Source organism: Hyperoodon ampullatus (genome assembly GCF_949752795.1).
Source record: "Hyperoodon ampullatus genome assembly, chromosome: 13".
Lineage (NCBI taxonomy): Eukaryota > Metazoa > Chordata > Mammalia > Artiodactyla > Ziphiidae > Hyperoodon > Hyperoodon ampullatus.
The window spans coordinates 81,493,058-81,499,802 of NC_136926.1; positions in this window are offsets into that span (position 1 = coordinate 81,493,058).

Sequence of the window (6,745 nt, forward strand, 5' to 3'; positions counted from 1 at the left end):
AACCACTGACCCTGTCGTTCTATAGTATTTACTACTGAAAAATATCTTTGTACAAGTGGACCCATAGAGTTCAAACCTGAGTTGCTCAAGGATCAATTGTACTTATTCCACATCAAAAGTAGGAATGAGGATAATATCTGGGGCTCTGATAACTCAGTGATTCCAATTATAAGCTGGTGTTTTATCTTAGTAAAACCACCAAAAGGGGCAATAGTTACTACAAGTACTTGGGAACTGGGAGATAGGGAGATAGGTCAACAAATGTTGATGACTGCCAGGTAACTTGGTGTTTTTTTCATTCCAGAAATTCATCAGAACCGTAAAATAAGTGTGATGTAATACTTAACAGCAGGAATTTCAGAATTGAAAAGCATGAATGTTTTCGTAACAGCAGTCTGCATTCCCTGTTGCCAAGACTCACCAACGATAGGATTGTTCTTAGTACACCTGTGCTGAGATTATCAATGGCTGTGACCTGATAGCTTGGCAATGCTGGCAGTGCCCCAATATCAGAGACTGGAGGAGATCTAGAGGGAAAGTATGAATAACACGGCTTTCAGTAAGATTATATTATTCTACTGACACGTGACCAATGTGAGAAACTTTTATAGTAATCCACTGAAAACTATAGTTAGCCTCTGACGAAGGATTACTAATTCCTCTTGTATGAAATTCCCTTTATGTTTTAAAAATTCAAAGTCTATAATAACTACAAAAAGTAGAAAAGTAATATGCCTTAATTTGACTAAATTCTATTAGGGGATGACAGTGAAAATAAAATAATGTTGAATAAAATATAAATAATATAAAATAATATAAAATAATGTTGAAAACATTACAAAATAAATTTTATATTTTTTCCTCATTACAACATAATGGAGTTATGATTTTGAACAGAGAGAATGAGTCCATTAGCCCTCTACCTAAGTTTATTTAAATTAGTAACATTAAAAATAAATCTGAAAGTAGATACAGAGTTAGACAAAAGTTTTTTTAAAAAGCGTCAATAACAAACCATATAAAATTAAGCTTACAAGTAGATTTTAAAGAGAGAACAAAAGTAAATGGTGAAAGTGTTATAAGAAAATGAGAGATTGTTAACATTTGGGGAAGGCCTTTTAAAGCAAACGCATATCTCAGAAGTTATAAATTATGACATATTTGATTTCATGAAATTTTAAAATTTATTTTAATCAAAGGCTCATTCCCCAGACCAACTACTTTTAAGTATCTTAGGTGCTTTTCCTGTTACTTATCCTCATGTATCTATATTATATGTTTTTCCTACTATTCTTTTTATATTATCTCTTGAGAACTCATTATTGGATCAAGACTAAACTCTTACATCACCACAACTTCAACCACTCTTTACCTGTCTTATCATGCCAATATAGTTTATGCCAAATTTTGCATCAAATAGAGATACATTTTTCAGGAGAATGTTAAGATTGTTTACTGCAGAGCCCAGTGGTGTACTATAATGAAGTGTCTGTCTGAGCCTGTTTCTTTTTGTTAAATATTTAATCATTGCCTAGTTTTATTTACTTGTGTAATTTTCAATGTACCCACCTTTAATTTTTTCCTGCAGACTACCTTTATTATTACTCAGTAAGTTAATTTCAAGTGAACAGTGATATCTGATAAACTAATAGGGAGTGATTCCTATTTAAGCACAGCTCTGTCATCTTGGAATTTCCATTCCCCAACATTCTTAAATTCCCCATCTTTATCTTTTGTGCTTCATCACACATTTATTATAGTATATTATTCATAATTTAATAAAAAAGGCATTATCAAGGTAAAATATTTAATCTTTTAATTTAAGCTTTTTCTTATTCTCTTTTTTTAAATATCATCTTTGTTTTATGGATGCATTGTCCTTTTGGACCTTTCTGAAGATAACAGGTAAATATTTACTTTTATTTTATTCTCTTTTTCTTTTTTTCCTCCTAATTACAGTTTTCTTGCTTGTTGGTTTCAACCTTTGCTATTCTGAAGTTTCTGTCTTCACCCAGGACTGGTAGGTGCCCCCGGGTGAATCTCTGCTTTCTCTGAGGCTCTCATCTCCTGCTTGCTGTATTTCCAGGCCCTTTTCTTTAGTGGAAGGTAAGAGACTTTTTTCCAGAAGCTTTTGGCTTAATTTGTTAGCCTCCCAAACAGCCTCAGAATTCACAAATGTCTAGAGAAAGCTGTCCTTCAAGTCTTGGATTCGTCATTCCAGCCCCTTGTGGCCCCTAGAAGCACTGTTTGTTTCCTCCCCCATCACAGTCCCCCCAGCAGCCGTTCTCTGCGTGAGCTAAGCCATCAGAACTGGCATGCTCTCCTGGGAAATAAAATAATAAAAAACATCCAGGGGTCATCAGCTCACATCCAAATAGTTCTTGCCTCTCTGAAGTTTTTAGTCCATCTACTTCTGTTGTCTACACATTTCAGATGACTTTAAAATTATGATTTTTGAAATCTGGCCATTTTCTTTTTAATTGTTGGCAGTAGGATTGGCCTGGGGTGATCTATTACCTCTTATTTTGAAGCAGAGGTCTCATCAATTAAATTAAAAATTATAATATTATGTGACTTTTTTTAGTTACAAAATGAAATATTTATAGTCTGATTTCATCCCCATGGGATTATTCTGTCTACTGGTCAAAGTACTATTCTGGATCATCATTTTGGATTTGATTTTTTTGTCCCTCAGTAGCTATACATTTGAGGATGTCAGAGTCCCTCAGCTGGAGCACATCCCATGGACGTGGAATGCCCCAAATTTTGCTCTCTTACTGTGACAGGGAGATACTGGAGGACTCACACTGGTGAGTGGCAGGAGAAAGCGCTTCTGCTCTCAGGCCCCTATATACTCACATGTATCTCACTCCCAACCCAGAGACTCTGAGACTGTTCTCCAATGCCGTTCTCCAAAAATTCACCAGACTCTCTGGATCAGATTAGAAGGGCCCTTTAGGAATAAGCCACAGTAAGGCGCACAGTTTCCACTAAGGGATTCCTAGGGGCTGAGCTAGGACCTTCTTCAGGGACCAAAAACCCCTCAGGAAGGCAAGGCTGCATTTTTTTTCCAACTGCATCTACCCAGTTCCATCAACCATGTGATCCCACACAGCTGTTCACTCCCATGATTCTAGTAGAAATCAAAACATAAGAAGCATCCTCTAGGGGCTGCACATCTGGGTCCACAATTCTGTGTTTTTACAGAGAGCAGTGAGGGAGGGTCTGGAGGAGAAGAAAAGCAGGTGCAGGTCAGGGACAAGGGCCAGCACTGGGTCTGTGCTCAAATTGCCATCTTTCGTTTTCCCAGATTCACTCTTGTGCCTCTTTTATACAGAATGTAAGTGGGTGTTACTTTAAGTCAATGTTTCATCGTTTGTAAAAGGGTTTAAAATATTAACAAAAATGTCATAAGTTAAAAATTAGCATGTTTTCTTTATTGCTTTTGCATGCTTGAAGTTGTCTATGCATTCTGTATTTTCCTACAGGGATTATGCTGTGCAGTACTACTTTTATGTTTTATTCTCTGCACTTGGTTTGGGAGTTATATAGCTTGATTTCATTTCTATGAAAAGTCATTTAAGTTATTTTTAAAATCTTGAACCTCTTGATTACATCTATGTAATTAAAGTGAATAATAAAATTACATTTTAAATATTCCCTATATGAAGAATTGTTTATCTTAATATTTGCCTTTGTTCTTCCTGTCCTTCCAGAAATTACATGAGTAAAAATACATAAACTGGAGCTATAAATTTATAGTTTTATTAAATAAGTTTTATTTACCCTAATTTTCAGTTTGTAACTGTTATGCTTTAGATTTAAATCCATGACTCATCATTTTTTATGTTTGTAGTCAACCTACACCACACTTTCCATATTGCTGAATCCCTAAATTTATGTCACTTTTCAGGTGATTGAGGTCTGTTTGTGTGCAGGGGACTGTTCCTTGAGTACTTTATCTTTTCCATCCAGCCAAACAAAGTCATAATTTCATATGTTGATACATTTAAACTTACAATAAAGGTCATGCTCCCAATTCATATTTATTAACTTATTTAGCATGGATTAGACTCAGATTCATATTTTCTTTGTTGACCATACTTTTAAGATTTTTTGGTATTTGCATTTTTTAAATGAAACCATATTTAAGTATCTTTATTTGTACTCTTGATTAGTTATAAAGTTTGACATTTTGATCTAGTTCTTGCTATTACTGACCTCTTTATTTTGGTTCCTCACTCAGTAATCCGGGATATACATTTCAGTAATTGTGCCCCAGAACAATAAGCAGCTCCTGTTGCTTTCACACATGAAGAACAACTTGGATTGCATATAATTCTAGATTCACAAAATATTTCCATCAATAGACACTGTTTTACTACATTGGTGTTATAGAAGAGATATCTGTCATCAACTTAATGCTTACCTCTTGAAAGTATATTTTTTTCCTACAAAAGTACTAAAATTAGTCTTATTCTTTCACTTCGAATGTGAACAGACACTATTCCAAAGTAAATACGTAGTTAATAATTAGATGTAATTGTTTTTATTGAAGTATAGTCAATTTAAGTTAGATGTAAGTGTGAAGAGTACATTTAATCTATATATTCACGTCTTTAAATTTCAGTTAAGAGTTTAGATGCAATAGTACTTCTTATGTGTTATTTTTCTGTGCTTTCTTTCCACCTCAGGATTATCAATTATTCCTTCAGCAATGTCAATAAATGTTTCCTTTGCCTTTTTTTTTTTTTACTGTATCATTCTCTCTGTGCATTTTAAACTCTTAGGTATTATTTTCTCCCTCTGAATTCTGAGAGGGATTCTTAAATTTGTTAAATTTTCATTGCTACTAGTACTCTGCATTCAAGACAATTTTAAGATCTGTTTTATGGGTTTCCTTTTGTCTTTCTCTTATGTTAGACAGCTTTTTTTCATGGTAGTCATTAACTAAGCATAGCTTCTCCTTATGTCTCATGCTTCCATCATAAAGGCCATTTCTCATTACATCTTGTAGGAGATGCCCAACAGAATTAAACACACACCCAATTTCAAATTTAAGGTTTCTTTGAATGTTTCCTTTATTTTGACTTCTAACAATACTATTTCCTTTCCTTTTCTAATATAATATTTTTTCTTGAATAAAATGTCCTGGCTGTACACTTTTTTTCTGTTAACTGTTTTGTATACTTAATTTTTCTTATATGAGGGGATACTTATTCAGGTCAAAGCACCTACATTATTATCAATTCATTTTCTAAAAGCTTTGTAGCATTCATAATATGTGATCCTAACAGGATAGAGAAAACATCACCAGCTCAAACTTATCACAGAATGACAGTTACCTTGACAATTTAGACAGTGAGTCATAGGGACTAAGGGTAAGAATAAAATTTGTTCCAGCTGTTGGTTTTTGAGCAATAAGATCTACAGCAATTTGGTAGCACCGTGTTAGTCATAGTTGAAATGCTCTGACACCTTACTTTTAAAATACCTATTAAACACTGCAAAATCTTAAACATTTCAGCAGCACTGGAAAAGAGTATACTGTAACTTTTTGGTATGGAGAGAAAATAGGGTTTATGTCAAGAAGGGGCAGGACCCGAATGTCCCACCCAAGCGCCATCTAGATCTTTGGTTTCCTTCTCTGTTGTTCTGTCTCACACACGTCCCTGCTTACTCTGACTGCTTTCTGTCCTAATTTTAATTTTTCTTCACCCTTTGTAACAGAAGAGTGTGCCTCATTTAGTTTGGCAGCTCTTCTGTCGCCACATGAATGCCTTCCACCCCTCACCCTTACTCTCTATCCTTTTCTGCCAGAAAAATTCTCTCCTCCTGTTTTGACAGGGACTCTTGGCAAGGAAGAAAAAGACTATGAATGACTAGGATATATGGCATAATTAGTTGATTCAGACCCTATGTGTTTAAGGTTTTCTACTTGGCTCTCACTGTGGTATGCTTTATACCACAACAGCTATACTATCGTATCATAATCCCAGTTGGTACTTGAAGTCTCTTTCAGTCATAAATGTCTAATGTTATTCAAAAGAGTCAACTGCTGACATGTTTTTTTCAATGGTTTATGGTCTAGTATTGCACTGTGATTGCTGTCAGTCAATTAAATGTTACTTGGGATTTAATGCAGTGCATTGTCCATACCAAATAATTCACAATAAAACAGTGTAATAAATTACTGTAATAACAGATACAGCAAATTGTTTAATGTACAGCATAAGCTCTTATTTCCAGGACTTTCCCTGTGGCATCCACAGTGGATTAGATCAGCAGATTAGCATTCCTAAAGAATATTAAGAGTTTTCTGAAAAGGAGCTGACCAGAAAAATACCTATTTTCTCTTCTTCTCATTTTCAGTATTAAAAATTAATGTTTCAAATGGCACTGTGAAACAGAAATACAACGTGAGACAGATAGGAGCCACATTTAAAAAAGGAAAAAGGAGTTTCTGAAATTAACTATAATACTATGTTTTATTTATAGCCTAGCATATCCAGCATATCACCATTATCAATGTACAATAAATATAAAAATGAGATAAACAAATGGAAAGATATTCCATAATCATGGATTAGAAGAAGAGTTAAAATATCCATACTACTCAAAGCAATCTACAGTCAATGCAATCTCTATCAAAATTCCAGTGACATTTTCCACAGAAATACACACTGAAAAACTAAAATTTGTATGGAACCACAGAAGACCTTTAATAGCCAAAATAATCTTGAGA